Below are 23,079 nucleotides of genomic sequence, written 5' to 3'. Positions count from 1 at the left end.
ATACCTTTTCGAATTTGCTGGTGTACTTTCTTTTCGACGTTCCCCTTTCTCCTTTGCATCCAAAATGAACTCATTCTAGTCCCTCACTGAAACAAAGGGAGGACGATCATACTTCGGGTTTAGGAAAAGACTTTTTCTATATGAGTCCCTCACAAACTTAAGATGTTTGGAAGCTTTTTGTAACAATTTCTTATGATAAAAAATATTACTAAGAAACTCATGCTCTATATCTTTGATGAGCTCATCTTTTTTTTCTTTATCTTAGAAGTTCCACCTTTTAAGAAAAAACACAAAATTGTTAGATATAGTTAGTATAAGTAAAGACCTGAATGAAAGGAAAAATGTTGCACCAATTAATGATATGAAATAAAAATAGTGGGGTAAAATTAGTTCAGTTATGATGTTCCGCTTTGTACGTATGGTGGGCCTAAATCTTCGTAGCATGAGGTCATAAAGCCTCCTATAAAATGTATCGTTTCCTACAAAAAATGTCATGGGATAGTTAATAGTAAGAACTATTAAAATGAATATGAAAGTGAGCACTCTAAAACTCTAACAAGCAATAGCATTGATGTTGGAAATCATTGAAAATTGAACATTGAATATGAAAGAACTCCCACTTTTGGTTCTCTATAAAAAAATTGGTTAGTATCTTCTACTAAAAGCATGATATTGAAATCTACCAAATGGTATATCTCAATGGTACACACACTTCCACTATTTAGATCATACAGTGCCAGTAAAAATATTTAGATCAAATTTGGAACTCATAGATCCAGTTCAAAAATATTAAAATGCAAAATAGACTTGTGCAGGGTTGTGCCCTAGCATAATAGACTTGTTAAATATCAATAGAGGAAATCATGAACTCTAAATTACAAGTGATATAAATGTACATGTTGCTTTTGGTCTCCCATCAATGTACCTAAAATATTACCATTTGAGCAATCCAAATTAAAACCACCACAAGTACTGAATCAAATACTTCATAGTTCAAATTGAATTACTAAACTAGAGAATTACTAGTATAGACAAAAGGTCATTGATAATTCAGATGATCCTACCAAACCCCTAATAAAAAGGAATTCCAGAATAATTAAATAACTTGCACAATATGACATACTAAAGAAGGTCATGAGGCATCACTCCACATCAAAAGCCCTTGCATTCACCACTTCCTATCATGTTTATGTCTTGCAAGAAAATCCTTATTACAATATAAAAAATAATTAGTTAAAGTAGCTAGAATCTTAGGACATTTCAAAGGCATTGATTCATCATCATCAATCAACAATGATGTCTGTGTAGCTCCCATGTTAGAAACACGGGTAGCTCTAGGAAATGACAGTGAATTATCACCAATACATGCACTATGATCTGCATCTGGCAGCATACCAGATGGTGCATCTCCTACCACAAAAATAATAATACACTATGTGATGCACTCAAGATTAAAGTACAAATTATCAACTCATAATTAACACAAAACCAAATATAGCAAAACAAGGATTTACTAGCTGGATGTCCCCTTGTTGCCAACATTGCAGTCGACAATCTCGTATGGGCATCCATCAACCTCATAGGAGTCTCTTGCATTGGATGACCTTAACAATACATTGTTAGTAATGACATTCTGAAATAATAAAAGTAAGAGTTAAGTTAAGAAGTTTTGAATGTTCGAAATAAAAAATTCCTTCTAACTTGTCAACTAAAAGATTATTTTACCAGTGGTAGTCAGAGCTCCGCTACTACTAGCCTCACCGCATTGTCCTTAACCAGTTGTGGATCAATTGCCAAAAAATCCTGTATAACAAGAATTTAGTAGTTAAAGTTTCTTACAACTCTTTAAAAAAATTGTATCAATAAAGTATTTTTGCACATATTACATATTTTACTTCACAACATAAAAGATTATAAAATATAAATCTTTATTGAACTTTTGTTATAACTAAAGATTCATTACTGCTTACTTCATAATGACGAGCTTGCGCTCTCAAATCTGATAGCCTCTTCATCATCTCCTCGGATTCCATATTTGCCTCATCCAAAATTTTCATTATTTATAAATTAATTAAAATTTTTTTTTTCTTCAACATTGTTGTTACATTGGGAGTTTCAACAATCCTCATCAGAAGGCATAGCTAGTGGCTCGATACTTATTGTTGGTGCTTTACCCTTATTCTGAACATCAAATTGTGAGAGGAATATCAGTAAAACTATCATAAAAACTAAAAAACCGTAAATAAAATAATGTAATAATATAAAAAATTTCAACTACCTAATTTTTACAATTTCAATAAGGTTTACCCTCGCTGAAGAAGGGGTGGGAGTAGCATCTTGGTGGCCTCTATCATCTGTCAGATCCATATCGTCCTGTCACAAAGACTAAACATAAAAAATTCAGCTAACTGAAAGCAATAGACAACAAAAAAAAAAAAACTTATTAACAAAATGATATATAGTACTTACAACCCTCATGATAGTAACTTTGTTTGTATCTATAAGATTTAAATGGTAATCTATTAGCAGTTCTTCCCCTGCACTTATTGATTTTATTGCACAAACAAAAACTTCATTCCCCTTAGACGCCTCAAATATGCAATTGGGTTGCTTACTAGTTGAGGAAGGTCACATACTATTTATAAAACTTACAATAGTACCTATTGCTTTTGGTCTCCCATCAATGTACATAGAAAATCTTTTACTTTGTTCATTTTCTTTTCGTTGTATATAATTAGCTGATAGTGCATACTTACGCATACTTTTTTTATATCAAACAATCCGCATCCAATCATTGTAATTGTAACACATGAACCAACACACTTGAATAGTTTGACAACTTTTTTGTAACATACCTTTATCCCATCCATGGAAAATAGGCCCAAACCATGTAATGAGGATGAAGTAATGCGATATATCCTCTCATTAACACAAAAAAATGTGTTAATTGGAGGTAGCTCATTGGGTACCCATTCTTTCTCAACGTGTGTGTACTAAAAGGGCACCTTGATGTTGCCTTTGGTCTCATCATCATAAGAACATGACCCCCCATTAGCAAGGAAAAATTGCATGCTTTTATCAAATTTTTTTCTAATCTTTTGACTTCTAGTTGATCTCCCTATTTTAGCCATACTACATGTAGAGCTTTCATCTACCATTTCCTCATTTCCCTCATTCAATGTAGATAGATTTGATAAATACCTATTTGGTGGGTCCTGCAATCCATCAAATGGAAAGTGAAAGTGACAAATATAAAATCTAGTAAGTTGAAAGTGATTATACAATTATATTTCTATACGGACCTTCTTTGTCTATATATACATTATATGATTATATAATATGTTTATTTATAACATACGTGCTCAATGATAAACAAGAAGAATATAAGAATATTATGTTTATTTATTGACTTATACTTGTTGATCCATGTCACTGTGCATGATCCATGCCAAAGGGGTCAAAATTTCTTACATATTTTAATCATTTATCTTAAGTTAGCTAAAAATTACATGATACGCGTAAACATGAATAAATTTACCTTATATATGGAAAGCAAGATCATCAACAGAAGGGGTGACAATGTACCTGTAGTCAATTCACTATTTGTAAAAAGGGTGATAATCAGACACAATATAAACATTGGTAATTATAACTAACATATGTTGTAATCATTAGAAATGAACACAATAAATATGTAATCAAATTTCCTGCATATGTTAATCATTTACCTTAAGTTAGCTAAAAATTACATGATACACGTTTGCTACAAATAACTTAGAAGACAACATGAACAATAGGCAACATCGTAAACATGAACAAATTTCCCTTATATATGGAATGCAAGATCGTCAACAAAAGGGTGGACGATGTACTTGTAGTCAATTGACTATTTGCAAAAAGGGTGATAATTAGACATAACATAAACATTGGTAATTATAAATAACATATGTTGTAATCATTAGAAATGAACACAATAAATATGTAATCAAATTTCCTGCATATGTTAATCATTTATCTTAAGTTAGCTAAAAATTACATGATACGTGTATGCTACAAATAACTTAAAAGACAACATGAACAATATGCAACATCGTAAACATGAACAAATTTACCTTATATATGGAATGCAAGATCGTCTACAAAAGGGGTGACAACGTTTGTAGTCATTGATTATCTTCTTCTTTTTCATCATCATCATCGTCGTCATCATCATCATCATCATCATCATCATCGCCATCATCATCGCCATCATCACCATCATCATCACCATCACCACCACCATCATCATCACCATCACCATCACCATCATTGTCATCACCATCATCATCATCACCATCATCTGCTTCTTCATCATCTTCAATATCTTCTTCTTCCATAACATTATACTTTATCGGCCTTCCTCTTGGATCATGCCTAACAACAAATGACCAACCCTACTTATGTGGAACCTCTGAGTAAAAAACTTTCTCGCATTGGCTTGGAAGAACATAAGGCTCATCTCCAATTGGCTCAAATGACCTTGTATTAATCATTGTAAATCCATTATCATGTTGAATAACTGTTCTATTTGGATCATTTTGATTTAGTCATAACCTGTACCATTTGATGATGAATAGAACTACTTTGAAGGTGTTAAATTCAAACTCAATTATATCATCCAAGATTCCATAGTATTGATTTTGAGATTGTTGAGGATGTATGTTGTTTCTAGATGATATATTGGTGACCTCAAAAACTGCAATTATCCTAGAATCACAAGTTTTCTTTGTGTCATCCAACTTTTTTATGCAAAATTTGTGGCCATGATAGTACATAGCTTTGTGGTGCTTAAACCTTCAATTTTTGAAGTGTGTGTAAATTATTTGCATCGTGAGTTGATATGAAACATACGTCAAGTTATGATCATTAATAAATTTCTACATACCTCTCCACCTCTTAAACCCTTTACTAGATCAACTACCATCGGCATAACATTGGAATCTCCATTATGATGAGCTTCTGTAACCAATGAAGCAACATCTTCTCATGTTAATGAACAACCATTTTTTTAACATCGTTCAATCTATTTTGTCATCCAATCAAGATTGTTCGCAATATACAAATGTATTGCATCCCACTCTCGACCACCTGTTTAAAAAAAACACCAATTATAAATAACCTATATTGAAGATTTATAAGAATTAATTAACTACAATAACATCTTAGATTTACCTCTCACTTTTCTCGATCTACCTTTGCCCATCAAGTACTCCCCTTCGATTTGTTAATTGAGTTGGGATCCCAAATATGATCTACATGGATCTTTGCTACAAACTTAGGTAGATATTCACTAATGTACACCATGGTCTGGTATACCATATATCCCTCCACCATAGAACCCTTAGGATGTGCTCTTTGTCGAACCAAGCCTTTCAAAAATTTCAAGTGCCTCTCAACCATCCACATCGACCTAGTTGGTACAGGTCCACACAATTCAATCTCCTCTACTTGATGTATGAGGTAGTGTTCTTGTGCATTGAAAAAACTTGGAGGTAGAAACTTTTGTATTTCACACATCAGAAGAGGAATTTTTCTCTTCCAATATTTTATATCTTCTTTATTGATTTCTTTAGATGACAACCACCTCATGCATTTTCCAATATCATATATAACCTGTTTGACATTGTTGGGGAAGTGGTGTGGGAGAGATAGAGGTAGAACATAGTGCAATATTTGTAAAATGATCTTGTCAATATTTTATAAAAGAATGCAATTAAAACTACATGCAGTATATAAATATATAGTGAATACAAAATAACATGAATTACCTTAATAAATGTATGCCAATCATGTGTTTTCAACCCTGGCCCAAATTCACTTTTTTTTGATATGAGATTGTTTATGTTCGTAGCAAATCCTGTGGAAAATCGTATTTTTTTATGACTTCTTTTATAGCATTGCTCTGCTGCTCTAACAATAACCAACTAAGGGCACTTGTATCAATCTGGTCTCCATTGTTATTTGATCGAATGCCAATTTTCATTGCATGGTTGAATTCTTCAATGTCACTACAAGTTTTGACAATTTGGCCTTTGTCACGCCTTCCATCTAGGATTTTCCATAATGTCTCTATTACATTCTTTCCAATATGCATAGGATCAAACAAATGCATAATTCAGAGTTGCTCATATTATGGCAACCTAGTAAATTGCATAAGATAAATTTTTAGCCCTTTTGGAAGTTGGCCATTGATGCCTTGACGACCTTGACAAGCATCAATCACATCATCTATAAACAAAACACAATATCAAAATATAGATTTGAAACAAAAACCATCAAATGGAATGACATTACCTCGACGATTATTTTATTGTATGCCAACTTCCATAGGCAAGGTGTCATTATCTATGGTTTTGACGTAGTCTCTTCTTTCCCATTGAAATGGTGTTTTTCAGTAATTCGATACTTATAATTTTTGTGCAGAAAGTGTCTATTCTCATCGAACACCTGCTTTCTTAAACTTTTTGAATGACGAGATTTCATCTTTGGACCACAAACTGTACATGCAAATTTCCCCTTTGTCTAAAGACCTACAAGATCATGTATAATTTGATTAAATGTGTTAACTTTGACATATCAAAAAAGAGGTGTTAAGAAGAGAACATACCACAAAAATGTGTTAGCCTAGGGGCATCATGTATTGTCCATACAAGCATTGCATAAAATTGAAATTGTCTTTGTCTTATTGGTCTACAGATGTCATACATAGTAACCCCATTCCATAACACCATCAACACGTTGATAAGGGGTTCAATATATACATTGATATCTTTAACTTGGTACTTATCCAGTTGAATGAACAAAAACATTACATAATTATTATGACCATTTTGATGGATTAGTAATAATAAATCAATTTAGATGACCACTAAATCAAAAAATACCTAGAACAATCAGTGTCAACATTATGTGCTCTCTCTTTATGGACAACCAAGGAGGTATGTTATTGTTGATAACAAAAATAGGCCATACCGAGTAAGTAGATCTCATCTCTCCAAAAGGATTGACACCGTCTGCTGCCAATGAAAGCTTGAGATTATAGGTTCTTCTTTAAAGTGTGGCCATTTTCCCTCTATTTCCTTAAATGCCAAACCATCTGCAGGCATTCACATAATGTCATCTTGACTTCTATTGCATGCATGGTAATCCATAAATTATGCCAAGCTATTGTATGTGAATAATCGTTGCAGACATGGAATAATGGGAATATGCCGAAGAACCTTGCGAGGCACCTTTTTTGTTAATCAATTTGATTGATATCTACTAATATGAAAAATAGGGCATTGTGTTGCAAATTCATGTTGTTTATGATATATAATATGATCGTTCAGACATGCATGTATTGTTTGATACTCCATTCCAATATCTTTCATGATGGCAGATAATTCTCGATACAAGCGAGGTAGAATGTTTGATGGTGGTAAAAAACACTCACCTATCAACCTACGACCAAAAATATTATTTTTTAATTTAAAGAATATTAATTGCTACATGAACCCAATGTTAATTGTAAGGGAACTAAAAGTAAAATAATGAAAGAAGATGACATACCTTAACATACGTGTCATTGCTATGTTGGATAAACCATTCATAACCTTCAAATTCACCAACAACAATACAACGGCAAGAAGAGTTGTTTTGGAGCCTTCATATAGGGACTCGTGTGCCTTGTCAAGTATAGGTACATCAAGCTCTGCGTCAACATCATCATCATCATCATCATCATCATCATCTTGATCATCATGATCATCTTGATCATTTTGATCATCATGATCTTCATCATCATGGTCTTCTTCCATGGTATCATTACCTTCTACTTCAATATTCACACCTCCATGTTCCCTCATTTGGAAATCCGCATTCTTCGAATTGTCATGGTCCATAACATGAAACTCAGGTATGTTGACCTATATGAAAATGATGATCTTATATTAACCATGACCATGATGTCATCATCAAATCATGTCTTATGTAATTTATAAATTATTAAAAAACATACCAATGGATGATATTCGTTTCCCCCTTCAATGTGACCATGTTGCCTACAATGTTGCTCAGCTATTGTGATTAGATATCTTCAAGTCTTTAAGCCCTTACAAATTTTGCAAGGACTACAACATTTTCCATCACCTTTTCTTTTTAAGTTAGACCACAGTCTAGCAATTGTCTCCCTATTTTTTTGTGCATTGATATCATCAGACATGGTCTTTCTTGAATGGAATGACTCATTGGTGGAAGAAGGATGGTTTGTTTGCAACCTGTAGATGGAGTAGTAAGAGGAAGACACATATAGAAATGAATATTAAAGCGAGATAGATAGAAAGAGGTATAGATAGAGAGATAGATTGATAAAGAGATAAAGAAATATAAAAAATGAAAAGAAACAAATACTTAGTTGACCTTCCATAACTTAAAGGACCAAATCTTTGCTGATTAGTTTAACATAGATTGATGAACAGAAAATTCATAATAAAAATCTATTTTTTTTCCACACTTGTTCAAACCATTTAATGAATGACAAAAAATGAATTATATACGAGTCACTCCAAATCCTTAGCTTTTAATACGCTTCATAGATGAGATTGCATTATATGGTTTGAACAAGATGTGGAAAAAAATGAAATGACAAAGTCACTCAAAATCCTTAGCTTTTAATACACTTCATAGATGAGATTGATCATGACTCTGTTGATGATTTGGAGTGATAAGGAATCAAATAGAGTGTAGTTGCTTTATAAGCTCATGGTTTTTAAGTCATTTTGAAGATCACTATGTTGGAACAGTCAGAACCAAAGGAGTGTATGGAACAGTCAGAGCTTTAAGTAATATATGAGATCTAAAATCACTTGTAACATCAAACAACCACTTTGATATGGCTTAGAGAACCTAAAAATCCAAACATTATAGGGAACCATCCAACACAAACAAAGTATTTTTCACATACTTCACATGGATGATTACAAACAAACAAAGTCTTTAATTTTGTCAATTACAATCTTCCATAGAAAGAAAAGAAGTTACCAATTGCCCAGCCTACATAATTATGTTGAAGGAGATCTATGTTGTGGAACACTTCCAAGAAATGCAAGTTACACTTCAAAAAAAACAAAGAAACACAAAGTCAGATGGTGCTTTCTGCTTCTATAAATTCCATTTAATCCTAATATTAACATAAAATAGAACGAGTTTAAATGACCATAAAAAAATTGGCTTTAGAAACTTTCATTAATTCTTGGAAATTTTTGAAACATTTAAATTGAAACCCAAAGTAACATGAATATTTGGACTTAGTTATCAAAGCTTATTTTAGTAGCATATCGAGGACTCCAAGAGCCTTATAGCAATCAAGGAGGGTGGAAGTAATTCACCATTGGTAAGAAATAAAGATTGCATGTGCATATAGCCTCAATTAGAGAGGATGATCTTAACAAGAACATCACATAACAAATAAGATTAAATATCAAAAACAACGATAAAAAACTTCAGACTGGCCATTATATCAAGCCATCATTTGGATAAAAAAGTGGATCATCACATACACAAAATTGATGAACATCAGAAACAGTGATTACTTTCAGATTGATTTAAAGTTCTATATTTGATTGATAAAATATAGAAATAATATTCAACAATATAAAACCCTTCGCCAATCAGCAGTAAAAACTTCAAGAGATGATGGAAAACCCTGTAAGCCCTAGGCTTCTTCTAATTTTTGTTGATTTTTTGTGTGTTCAGATTCAATTAGGGTTCAAATACACTTTTCTATTTAGTGTTAGTTGTCACTCTAAGAATGATGCCATCAATACTTCTTGATATTGTAGTCAATGTCATGAATCTCTCTTATCAGTGACTTGAAAACCTCACTTTTCTTTTACCAATGTCTGTTATGTTGCTGAAGTTTACCTAAAAATGTTCTCCATAAAATAACAATTTTCTTGACATCTTACTTCTATTTGATCAATAATTGATTGTCTCATACATCTTTATATGCACATTTTTAGAAAATTTATGTGATATGTTTTGCATGGTGCTTCCAAATTTGATAGTCTACACATACAATAGTCTACACATACGTGTTTATACTATCAATGATTATACGTTAAAAAATGTATCACAAAACCACCTTAAAAGTGCATATAAACAGAATAGTCAATTAAACCTGCTTGATGTACCTAAGAAGAGCAAAGTCATCAATCCTTAGGCTCAAATTTGAAAGATCGAAAGAAAATTTTATAATATGAAAATTCTTGCCTCAAGAAAGTCCGTCATTATTTCCTTAGAATGCTTTAGCAAGAGAAATGGCTCAAACAATGAGTGGTTTATAAGATGTGTAGACTATCAACAATTGATAACTTATTATGAAATATATAATATAAACTACCAACAATTATGCATAAATATGTATAATACATAAAACTAATAACCAATGTAACCTACAACATGTGCCTAAGGAAAAAAAGTTTCATCAATACATGAGAATGTTGTAATGTGCAAAGCCTTCTATCAAGAAATTCTATGCCTATTGCCTAAATATGTTTTCGAAAATGTAGCAATTTACCAAACAATGGTTGGTTATAAGAATGTAGTTATAAAAAATAAATAAGCATTAAGAAATTTGTGAATGTAATAAAAATTTGATTGAACATTAAAGATCGTGATGATGCATAAAACAAACTACAGTCATCTCTCACAAAATTGTGTCATCATGTGTGTGCAGTGTGCATGCCTACACACTTAGACAAGAAAAATTGTTTGATGAGAGGTGACTACAATTGTTTTATGCATAATAATATTCTCCAATATTTATTCATCACTTTTATTATACTAATTCATACTTGTATATTGTCGATGGCTATATTAAACATCCACTGTTTGATGAAAGAAACTAGATATATCCATAGTGATGTTGGAAACTAACTAACTAACTAACTCTGTGTGTGTGTGTGTGTGTGTGTGTGTGTGTGTGTGTGTGTGTGTGTGTGTGTGTGTGTGTGTGTGTGTGTGTGTGTGTGATAGCTTGCTCTTTGTTACTGCAGGGGAAACCCCTACTTTCCATAGCCTAGTTCTGTGAGAGCATCAGGTTCTAGTCTGTACTTGTATATAAAGATATATAAATACACTAAGTGTATAAATTGTGAAATGCCATTGCATTTTGTTTACTGCATCATTATGATCTTCAGTAATCATTTAACATTCTTATTTCTCTCATTTTTTGCCTTTTCCTACCCATATATCTATGTTGATTACCTATAAACTACACACTAATTAATGAACTATTTCTCTTCTAAGCATGTGTGGACAAACTTTTTCTAAAAAATGAGAGAGAGACAACTCCAGTTTGTTTCTTGCATTATCATAACTTCAACATTTTTAGTGCACCACCAGTTGTCTTTGACTCTTTGGATTAGCCTATATACTATGTATCTTAACACCAATAAGCAAAATAAATTGCTTCTTGTTTACACCCCAACTACCATGCACTCTTAACTTGTTCAAACTGGGTAAGTGAAATAAATTGTTTACTATTCACATCCTAGCTATTGTATATTCTCAACTTTCTCATATTGGGATCTCAATGATCAAAACAAAAAAAATGTGTTATCATTTGTATTCGATTTCTAAAAATTTAGCAAAATAAGCTAATACATCACCTTGGGACATTACACTGCAGTACTAATTCTCTAAGATATATTTATTGGAGATCCTTCCCAAAGATTGTTTGTAGTCAAAGTTCATTAAATTTGATGCCTATATGAATCTGAAATTTAGATACCAGCTTAATGCCTTCTAAGTTCTATAGTTAACATGTATCTAGATTCCAATGAGAAAATGGATATTATGCCTTCCCATTGATCACTGACCATATTAATTTTGTATAGGTGATTATGCCTTCTGAACTTGACAATAACACTTATTGCTTTAATCATAGTACCCTAAACCATAAACCCTAACGTAGCCTCTTCTACTGCATCCTAAGGACCTAAGGATGGATACTTGGATAAATCATCTAAAGCTCTGACTTTGGCCATGGTCAATTTGTTTGCACTATTGAATTTTGAAATCTCAGTCAAGAAACTAGAACAAGTGATGTTGCATCTAATTGGCTTGGCATAGGCTTAAGCTTCTCAAGCTCCCATTTTTTCCATGGAAAATTTCCATATTGGATTTTGAAATCTTAGTCAAGAGAACTAGACAAGTAGAGTTGCATTTGATTGATCTAGCACAGGCTTAACTAAACAAAGAATAGATTTACAAGTAGTGGCAACCACCATAATGTCATACACTTTAAAGAAATATTTATCATCATCCTAAACAATGTCACACAAAAGAAAATTATTCAGATAATGCATCAGGTGTTGATATATTGAATAATTGTGATGTTATGCCCTTTAATCCTCATAGATGGTATTCTTCCCCTTGCCCTTGGGAACTCAACCCTTGCAACTTCAAGACTTTTTCCACACTAACCTCAATATTTATTAACCTACCCTATCACAAATCTCTCACCCAAGAAAATGTTGAATGTTCTTTATTATCAAAACAAGTAGTTGATTACTCCTCCAAATAGTCTTTGACCTGAACATGATTTGAATACACATATATTTGGACATCTTCTAGACTCCACATTCTTCTTTTGATACCCCTCACAATGCTTCCCTATTGTCTTGTATGGAGAAACCCACATCTACTCACTCTTGTCTCCATCCTCTTAGTAGTAAGATGATTTTCTTAGACCCTTCTTGCACCTTTTGCACATGTTTCTTTGTGCATGACATCCCACATCCTTGTGGATAGATATTATAAACCTTTCCCCATATTATTTCCCAAATGTTAGGTCTTATTGCATGTAAGATAATGTTAAAATACATTTCGTAATGTTCTTACTTAACCTATATTAAGGTTTTGACAATTCCTAGGAAAATGATTTGATCTCTGCAAATATCACAGGGTCTTAATCCTTGCAAATGCCAAAGCAATGGATATTCAATACTCCACCATCTATACTAATGGATCTTTAGCAACACAATACAAAACTATGAAAAAAGAATTAGATTGTCAAAAATGTCAATATATAGGAATTATGCAGGAAATTCAATACTTTATTTGTTCAAAACAGGTTTACATTCATTCTCCTCATGTCATCGATCTTTGCAAATTTTATAAACTTATACTAACTCCTAAAATTGACAACCAACTGTAACTACCCCTGAACTGACCACAAACTACTTATTTTTTTAGTCTATTACATTATGTTTATGATGTCAAGTTGATAACAAATTAAATTTCCCTTGCATATGAATGCTGGAAAATTATATCCAAATGATTGTTTCACAATATAAGGAACACATTTTGTTGAATATTTCTTAGTTCACCCCATCAAAAGATTAGTTTGCTGACATTTTGCTGACATATTTTAACACACACTCATTTTCTTGAGAAAAATATGAAATGCCTCACATATCTAACACATGCTTGAAGAAACTTTGACAAAAGTTGGATAATCAAGTTTTATTTTCACTGATATAGCATTTTCATGAAACCTCTTAACCTCCTTTCAATGTCTAAAGAAAGTTTGTTCAACTATTTTAAGGTAGGTTTATTTGGCTATATATAACCTCACAACACTTTTGTCTATAGCAATATTTGCATAAAGTAATTTCCAATACCCTATAACATTCTAAAATCATCTAGAACAACAGATTTAGAAATTCTAAGTGCATGGGTAAAAGCTCAATGACATGGATAGCTAGTTTCTGGCTATCAACATAAATGGGTAATCTTCTGCTGACCATTTTTTCAGTTTCAAACTATCAAAATCTAAACAAATTATATGGCCGCCATAACCCTTGCTTTCTTGAATTCTCCAAATACAATCCTTGTCGACACAAGTTACTCTAAGAAACAATTTTTTGGGTGATACAATTACTTCATATTTAAATCTCAAGTTCCCATCAAGCTCACCAAGCTCATTAAAAATGAGAGCATCTATACGTACTGGTGGCTCACCTTTATAAACCAATATAATTTTTCCCTTGTACATAAAAATTCCCAAGGTCTTGTGCCATATACCTTGCCTCCCCACTGGAATCAAAATATTCTTGACAATGCCATCTCCATTTCAAATCAAACACAAACACATACTCCCCATTTGAAGAAACCCAGTAAATTTTATGGTTCAACATCAAAATATTTGGAGCAAAGCTAAGTGTCCTAAATCTAGGAATCCCTCCTTCACAGGGGGCATCTCTTTTTTCCCATCTCTTTTCAACAGATTTATAAACCCACAAAACAAATTTCTTATTTCTGACATGGTAAAGAAAACCTATTATCACATTGAAAAGATTATTGTCTAAGAGCAATGCCAAGGATGATCTAGTTGCAACTAGAAAAAAATGTCAGTTCAAAATGATACCTTGGTTGAATTGGATAAGAAAATTGCAAAGTTGAAAGTAATAGAGAATGAGTCAAATGCTAAGATACACTATGCCCTCATGTGAAATACTGGAATGCTCTGGGACCCTTGACACTAACTTGTTGGAATGCTCTGGAACCCTCGACATTGACTTGCGCTCAAATGAGATGTGATTTTTGCCCCTTTTTAAAAAAAAATGTTGCCATGTGCATCGTAATTGAAACCAAAATAATTGGTCGCAATTACGACCAACACGGGCATGTTATTAAAACAAAAAACAAAAGTTTGCTTTATAAATCGACCAACCAACCCATTAAAATTTTTTGGTCAAAATTTAGGGTTAAATGCACTAGTGAAATTAAAATAATAAAGGAAAAAGGGGGTTTTGTGTGATTGCACAATCAAAGCCCTAAATTTGGGGAAAAACTCTTTATTAGGAAATTAGAAATCATTTCTCCATACATAGATTTGAAGGAGCTAATTTCTTAAAAAAGAGGTTTTCAAAAGAAGGTGAAAATTCTTGTGTGTTTTGCGCATTCGTTGTTTAGCATTAGATCCAAGTAGGATCTTGTGAGTTTTGTGCAGTAGTATATCTGTGAAATGATATGTCTTTTCTGTGTCTGATTAAAATTATTTTAGATTATATTTGGGTTGAAACCCTTCTTTAAGAAGAAATTAATGTTCGTCCTTTGAATTCTCTCTATTCTTCATGTCTGGATGAAATTGTTTTTGGAATTTCAATTGGATGGAAACCCTTGTTTGTGAATCTATTGTTCTTTGTTTTTGAAGACGTCTGTGAATGAATTTCATCTTCTTGAAACCTTTGTTAAATTGAGATTGGAAACCCTTGTTTGATTTAAATTGGGTGATTCTTAATGGATTCGATTAAATTTGGGATATGGGTTCTGAAAAGTAAATTTGTTTTAAATTACTAAATTTACTGTTTAAATTTCATTGCTTTATCAGATCTAGATTGGAAAGTTTCTATTTTTAGCAGGTTTCCATTTTTGGAAAGTGCATTTTTAGCAGGTTTCTATTTTAGAAAAGTTTTCATTTTTAGCAAGTTGTCATTTTTGGAAAGTTTTCATTTTTAGTAGGTTTCCATTTTGGAAAGTTTCCATTTTTAGTAGGTTTTCATTTTTGGAAAGTTCCCATTTTTAGCAAGTTTCCATTTTTAAATAAAGTTTCCACTTTTAGTAGGTTTCCATTTTTTGGAAAGTTTTTGCTTTTAGCAGGTTTCCATTTTTGAAAAGTTTTCATTTTGAGTAGGTTTCCATTTTTAGCAGGTTTACATTTCGGGAAAGTTTTTCCAAAGTTTAATAAATATAAAATTATTTTGGTAATAATTGATAATAATAATAATAATTAATTTTAATAAGTATTGTTAAAATTTTAAATTTAATTATTTGAAAATTTGATTTATTACTTTATTATTTAAATATAATTTTAAAGTAAATTAAAAATCAAAAAAATTAACTAGGAGAATTAATGTTTTCTTTTATAAGCTTGGATGTGTTTATATGGTTCAGATATATGAAAATGATTTGTAATACTAGGAAAATTTTATTATTCGAAAACCTTGGTAATTATAATACTTTGAGAAGAAGAAAATGTAATCCCTATTTAAAATCGAAAACTCTATCAATTGTAATACTTGGAAATGAGAACTGAAAACCTGTTTGTATACTAAACTCTTATATTTGAAGAAAATCGAATGAACTATGAAAAAAAATGTTTAAAAGGCCCTGATGAGATGTGTGTGGTTTTACATTTGGGGTTTTATGCTGAAAATATTTTTAATGATTTGTTGAGAGTTGAGACTCGTGTGGACTCGAGAATGTTAGCAAACCTGTGACTTGAAAACAAAATGGAAACTTAAAAACCTATAGTGAAAATTGAACTTATGTGTTTTTAAAACTGAATGAATTATAAAAGTTACATTGTTATGTACTTTTGCGATGTTTGTTGTATTGTATGATTTGGGTTTTGGATTTGACTTAGTGGTTTGACCAGTCAGGATGTTTACCAAAGGCTTAAGGAGTTTGTTTTGTGATGATGTTATGTATCTGATCTTTTATACCTGACCATTGTGATGTAGTCACATGTCTTCTTTGATGAGATTGATCTCTTAATTGTTATTGCTCTCCAGTTTCTTTTGTGTAGAACTGAAGTGAATGGTGTGACTTTTTGGTATAATCTTGGAGTCTTCAATCAGTTATCTTTGGATTGCTTCCCAGTTGCTTGTATAGGACTAAGGTGATTATTTTGATTTGTTTTTGGTAATGTCATGTGGTATTATGAGTTGGTATAGGTGTACTTGATTTTGGATCAGTCTTGTTAGGTTGATTGTATTGGTGAAATCTGTGATTTTGATCAATGATATTTCAGTAGTTTCCAGTTGCTTGTTTAAGAACTGATATGTGGTTTATGGTTTTATGAGACCTTCTATTTGGCTGAGCTTAAGGTGGGTTATATGTATGTCATGTTGGGAAGTGGCTTGCAATGGAGGTTGGAGCCCTAAGTGGCTGCCTAGTAACCCATTGTAGGTTGTTTTAATTAGTAATAACATTTCATTAAATGGATTTAAAAAGAGTTAATAAGATATTGGTACTACATAAAGTCACTAGGGGGTCGAAGTCTTAAGAGACTACCAAGGTAACCTTAGAGTTGACTTATTAGTATGCCTTGTTTGTACGAAAGGATACTAATGCTGCATAGAGACACTAGGGAGCTAGAGTCCAGCGAGGCTGCTTGGGTACCCTTAGAGTTGGCTCGTGTGATGACACTTGCGCACTTGCATAGTAGATTTCCTATGTATCTGTGTTGGCTCTGGGATTAGTTGATATTTGTGTCTTGGTACCCTTTGAGATAGTTTGCTTTCAAGTGTTTCCTTGACCTAGATGTTGGTTTTGACTTATGTTTTGATATCCGTATGAGACTTGAGTTTATCTCCTTAGTGCAGTAGGAGTGGGCCATTTAGGTTCCACAAGGTTGGGTGGTAGTGCATTTTTCTCATGCTATTGAGGTTCAATCGTTGGATGTCATTGGTAGATGTGCTTGTGCAGATGTTCCTTTCTTTTGGATCTTATATTTCTATTGGATGGTTTTATTCTTTTGTATTATATTTGTTTAGTAAAATCTTATGAGATGTTGTATATTATTGATGATGTATATTCTTTGATCTTTTCATATTCTATGACTTGTATAGTGGATGATTGTGCATTATGATTATTGCCAAGTGGTAGCTTATGTAATTGTATATTATTTAATTGGCTTCATACTTGTAGTTATTCCATGATGTGGAATTGTTATGTGTTAGATTTAATATTAATAAACTTAAATGTGATTCAACGTCATAAGACCCTTAGGAGATGTAATTTGTTTTATGGTATATATTATGTGTATGTTATTATTTTTGACATATTATATCTATTTTAGATTAAGGTAAAAATAGGTTTTGAGGGGACCCGAAACCCCTTTACATCATATCCACTATATTATATCTTTTGTTGTTGTTTATTATCTTTATAAAAAATTGTTTGACAAACTTAGTGAAATTTTAAGTTAATTTCTTTGGGGTTCCCTGCCGGGGTGTTCCAATAATGATAGATATAAAATGTTCAACATCACAAAATTTGAGATCCAAGGAACATACCATAATGATATATCTAGTGTTCAATATCACATGAGGTGATAACTGAAGAACATTCCTCAATGGTAGATATCTTAAAATTCTTTTTGGTGAATAACAAATGTGGCGGCATTCGAGGACATGCTATAATGGTAGATATCTTAAAATCCTTTATGCTGGATAACACATGTGGTGGTATCAGAGGACATGCTATAAAGGTAATTTTCTAAATCCACTATGGTGGATATCACATGAGGTGATATTTGAGGACATGTCATGTGATAGATATCTAAATCCATTATGTTCCATATTGCATGAGGTGATATCTAAAACCTACCAGGTGGAAATATCTAAAGTTCATTGTGATGTATATGATGAACCATAATGATACATTTACTATGTCTTAACCTAATATGGAAGCCTCCCTAACTAAGAGGAACTATTGAAGTTATCTTCAGGAGGTTTACATATTTGATTCACAATGATGTATCAAATAATAGAAAGTATTTTGAGATACTAATTAATAAATTAATTAATATTTTTATAATATAACAATTATATTTATTATTCCATGTGTATCTATAGGTAGGGAACTAATGTTCCCAGTGCTAGTCATTATTCATTTTTACAATAAGAAGTAATGAGTTTGTAAAGTTTACAAATCAATTAATTTTCAAACAAAAATTTCTAATTTTTTATCAATTTCTAGAATGTTTTTTTAAAATTGTCAAAAAAAATATTAAATTTAAATATTTCTCACATCTTCTACAAGCTTCCAGTGGTTGTCTGAAAGGTGTCTGCAACATTTAGTCACAAGTTAACAAACAACATGCTCTGAGATCAATAACCTTGCCTGCTTAGCTACCTTACCAATCTCCACTAGTATTGCTTACAAACACCTAGAAGAAGATCAAACAATGCGCTTTCTTAGAAAAATATCTTGATCCTAATTTGGTGTCTCTTCATCTTCTTCTTTTTCCCACCTTTTGTTTTCACGGTTTGCAACTTGAATTCTCTGTGCATCCTTTGCCACATGCGAAGATTCCTTGGCTCAACTTCATAATCCATAGTGGACTTTTAAAACTAGTTTTTGTTTAATCTTTCTACTGTGGTTTTGAGTATGGTTGAGGTTAGCAAGTTTTTCTTGCTCAATTACAATCCTAGTTCACCACTCACAACTTTCTAGGCTTAGGTTGTCAATTGGTCTGGTAATACTGTAAAACTTAGTTATAATTCTTAAAGTATAAATTTGAAATTCAATAAGGTCACACTTCTAATGAAATCCAATCCATAAATGGTTATTCAAGGCTCAAAGGAATCTATGAAAATAGGATAAATGAGAGAAACATTGAAAAGAAGAAATATTGTTAAGGACAAAAGGGCCAATTTAACATTTTACCTGAACCATCATGATAAAAGTATGTTGGTGGGAAACGTGCCCTTTTTTTTTTTGTAAAAAATACAACAAATTAAATTATATTTGAATGTCGATGGCCAACATGCCCCTTTCTTTGGTTGTGGAAAGTATATTGTTAAATTCTCATAACCTAGTTACATATTAATTGCACAATAAATTCATAGAAAGAAACTCTATCTGATTTATAATAATTAATACTCTAGGTTAATCAACTAAAACTAAATAACAAAAGCAAAATAACAGAAGGCAAACATATAGAGAAAATAATACAAATATACCCAGGAAACTCTAGTTTGGGGAATACCTGCAATTGTTGGATCTTCTATTCAGCCTAACAACATACTTTTTCTTAAGGTCTAATATAATCCAATTACAAGTTTGCTACTACAATATTACTTATATAGAGCCCAACTACTTTACTTAGCTTGCAAGAAAAGAACATTTTTCTTGCTTTCTTTGGCTTTAAAACAAATAAAATCACTTCTTGTTTTTCTCCAACTCACAAACTTAGTAATATTCTTTTAAAGAATAAAAGCAAAGCTGTTGCTAAATATCTAACTCAAGTTTCTTTAAAACAACTTCTCTCCACCTTCCAAGCTAATTTAAAAGAACTAACACTCCCTCTTAGCAAGGAAAGTGTTCTGCACAACACCCAACTTATTCCTGAAGAACACACACTTATTCCCCACCAAAGTCTTGTCATATGTGTGTTATATATTTTCCAATAGAAAAGTACTGGAGTTACACTATCTTATTCTCCACTCAATCTTTGATGAAGAAAACCAACAACTACACCTTCTATCTAGCTTCAATAGCAATAGTAGATTATAAGATTGCCACAGTAGTTATACAAAAATAAATTGAGCCTCACAATCCTCTCTCTACTAAGAAAAGAATTTGCTAAATGTGCAAACAAAAACGTGTTCTAATAGCTACCTTTGGAAGAATTTGAAAAAATTATAGTTGAAAGTATAGCAATTTCTATCCACGGGAATAATTGCCTCCGCTTCCCTCGCTGAAATTTTTCTTTTCCCTTCTTTCGAAATTTCTCTTAGAAATATCTTCTACACAATATATCTAAGAAATCTCTTTCTTTTATTTATAACAATTAATACTTTGAGTCAATTAATTGAAACTAAATAACAGAAGAAAAATAATAAAAGCCAAATACACAAAAATAATAACACATATATACCTAGGAAACCCTAGTTTGGGGAAAACTTGCAACTGTTGGATCTTCTATTTAGCCTAACAACAAAATTTCTCTCAAAGTCTAATAGAATCCAATTCCAAGTTTGCTACTGCAATCTTGCAATCTTATGTAGAGCCCATCTCGTTTACTTAGCTTGCAAGAAAAAAATGTTTTCTTTCTTTCTTTGGCTTTAAATCATATATAAAATCACTTTTTGTTTTCCCTAAAGTCACAAACTTAGAAATAAAGTCATTGCTAAGTATCCAACTCAAGTTGTTTTAAAGCAAATTTACTCCACCTTCCAAGCTAAACAACGAAAAAACTATCACTCCCTCTTAGCGAGGAAGGTGTTTTGCACAGCTCCCAACTTATCCATGAAGACTACAAACTTATTCTTTAGCACAACCTTGTCAAGGTATCTTCTATTTGTTTACCAATAGAAAAGTAAAAGTTTCACTATCCAATTCTCACTCAATCTCTGATGAAGAAAATATGCAACCACACCTTCTATCTAGCTTCAAGAGTAATAACAGATAATAAGATTTCCCAATAGTTATACATATATAACTTTAGCCTCACAATCCTCTTTCTGCTAAGAAAATAACTCTCACTGAATGTGCACACAAAAACTTGTACTAAAAACTACCTTCAGAAGCATCTGGAAAGTTCACAGCTAAAACTATGGCAATTTCTATCCATGAGGATAACTGCCTTTGCTTCCCTGGCTGAAATTTTTCTTTTCCCTTCTTCCCCAGTTTCCCTTGGAAATCTCTTCCACACAATATATCTAGTAAATCTCTTCCTTTCTTAGAAATCTCTTCCCCACAATATGTTCAAGAAATTTCTTCCTCTCAAAGGAAATCCATTCCTCTAGGAAATCTCCCCCTCAATGTCTCTACGCAACCCATCCTTGCTCCTTGGATCCACACCATGCAAACCCCATGCAAAAGGACAATCACCATAGCCACCCTACAACCTATCTTTACTCGATCACTGGTTGCCATAGCCATAAAAGAAACTGGAGACAAATCTTTTTTCTTCTTTTGTAATTTGTGTCATAGATCTTGGCTTTGTATTCAAAGTTCATAGCTCTAGTACCATTTTAATTTCTTGTTAGTTTTTCAATTGTTTAACTCGGAAGGTGGAGAGAAGTTGTTTTAAAGCAACTTGAGTTGGATCTTTAGAAACAAATTAATTTATTTATTCCTTAAAAGAATATTTCTAAGTTTGTGACTTTGAGAAAAATAAGAAGTGATTTTATATATGATTTAAAGCCAAAGAAAGAAAGAAAATGTTATTTTCTTGGTAAAGCAACTAGGCTCTATATATGCAAGATTATAGTAGCAAACTTGTAATTGGATTCTATTAGACTTTGAGAGAAAGTCTATTGTTAGGCTGAATAGAAGATCCAATAGTTGCTGGTTTTTCCCAATCTGGGGTTTCTTGGATATATCTATCTTATTGTCTCTGTGTGTTTGGCTTCTGTTATTTTTCTTCCGTTATCTAGTTTTAGTTAATTGACCCAAAGTATTAATTGTTATAAATGAGATAGAGTTTCTTTATATGAATTTATTGTGTAAGTAATATGTAACTGGATTATGAGAATTTAACATGGTATCGAAGATCATAACCTGTTATCTCAACTAAATTGCAACTAAAATCAAAGTTGAAACTAAATAGCTCTGATAAAATTTAGTTTGAAACTAAATTGCAACTAAAATCATAGCTTATAACTTTGATACTAGTTGCAACTAAATTATAACTAGTATCAAAGTTGAAATAAAATAGCGGAAGCAAAATAACAGAAGCCAAACAGACAGAAACAATAACATAGATATACCCAAGAAACCCTAGTTTGGAGAAAACCTGCAATTGTTGGATCTTCTATTCAGCCTAGCAACATACTTTCTCTCAAAGTCTAATAGAATCTAATTACAAGTTTGCTACTGCAATCTTACATATATAGAGCTGAACTGCTTTCACTAGTAAAATTGGAGCTATTTTTTGACGCTTTTCCATCAAAATTGTGACTCAAAAACGTCGAGACCTATCATCGCTAAACTGGAGTCAAACTTTTGACATCCAATATGGGTGTCGATATATCAATGAAAAAAAACTATAAAAAATTATTGCCATCATTGTCCCATGGCAACACCAGATAACTAGTTTGAAATGTCAAACTATCAACGCCTATGAGAGATGGTTCGATGGGTAGTCCACATCATCGATGATAGAAGGAGTCAAACTATTGATGACCTAGAGATATTTGACAGATTTTTCATACTCTCGATGACAAGATCCATCAAACTATTGATGACTTGTAGAGATGTTTTGACAGGTTTCTTATACCATCAATGACAGTAAACATTGAAATAGCAATGGTAGTT

The sequence above is a fragment of the Cupressus sempervirens genome, chromosome 6 (genome assembly GCF_028749045.1).
Source record: "Cupressus sempervirens isolate cs-2001-9-10 chromosome 6, ASM2874904v1, whole genome shotgun sequence".
In the NCBI taxonomy this organism is placed as follows: domain Eukaryota; kingdom Viridiplantae; phylum Streptophyta; class Pinopsida; order Cupressales; family Cupressaceae; genus Cupressus; species Cupressus sempervirens.
Note: the sequence above shows the minus strand (reverse complement) of the source record.